Below are 971 nucleotides of genomic sequence, written 5' to 3' on the forward strand. Positions count from 1 at the left end.
CTGTTAGAATCAATCAGAAGACAGGGAAAATTACTTTGTAATATGTGTATCGACCTATAACTCGCAACACGAGGTAATTGTCTGCAACTGCCACGAAAATTTTTACAGTTCCGTTACTTATGTATAAGAGGAACGCAAAGCCACTAAGCTGGGTCTAAGTTATTGATGATGGGAGTAGAAATGGTCTGTTAGGATATTCCTAATACTTGTCTGTTTTGAATTTAATTATGACTCCCGGAGGAGTTCGCAAAAATTGCCGTAGCGGACGGTATTTCACGTCCACTAGGCGGGGTATTGGTAAAAGTTTTCAACTAGCAATAATTGCACCTCGGATAAACCTCATCTTTATTTTTTTTTTTTTAGAACTAACCAAAGCGTAAAAAGGACTGAAAATGAAAAAAAATGAACAGATCACACACAATAGAAAACTAAACTGGCGAGATAATCTCATCGCCCATAGAATTAACTAAGTAATAATCCTCTAAGATTATTTACGTGGCTTCTGATTTCCCAATAATTTCCCATACAAAGTTCACACAATTCCCATGTTATCAATTGTCATATCATTAGTAACATAGAATAGTCTACTCTAGTGATGCCCAGAAGGCCAATGTCAAATCTGGGGTATAGGCAAGTCCAGGGTAGTTTGAAGGCCGAGTGACAAAGCTCCAGGAATAAACTCAGGCAATTCCAGGACGAGGTGCCTTAGTCAACCCGGAACACCTTTTGATACCCATGAACCATTGCAACTTTCAGAAATCTGGCAAAGGTAGTGGTATATTTCCGGTCAGATTCCGCCAGGCGATGCTGGCTCCACAGTTAGTCCATGAAAGAGACAGCATCGGTGAGGGAAAGGTTATAGATCGTGAAAATGGTGTGGCCCAAGAGCCACACCATTGCGTTACGTCGTGTTCGGGGGTTGGACTGAATATCAGGGGTAAGGAACCAGTCGATCGACACATTGTCTGGTG

General features: G+C 41.3%; 1 non-coding gene across 1 annotated transcript; it reads right to left on the minus strand.

Moving 5' to 3' along the window:
* Nucleotides 1–231: 231 nt before the first annotated feature.
* LOC126205112 (U4 spliceosomal RNA) lies at nucleotides 232–366 on the minus strand. The gene has a single exon (XR_007540545.1). It is a non-coding gene; the product is annotated as a U4 spliceosomal RNA (small nuclear RNA).
* Nucleotides 367–971: the final 605 nt, after the last annotated feature.

This window comes from Schistocerca nitens, chromosome 1, assembly GCF_023898315.1.
Source record: "Schistocerca nitens isolate TAMUIC-IGC-003100 chromosome 1, iqSchNite1.1, whole genome shotgun sequence".
Lineage (NCBI taxonomy): Eukaryota > Metazoa > Arthropoda > Insecta > Orthoptera > Acrididae > Schistocerca > Schistocerca nitens.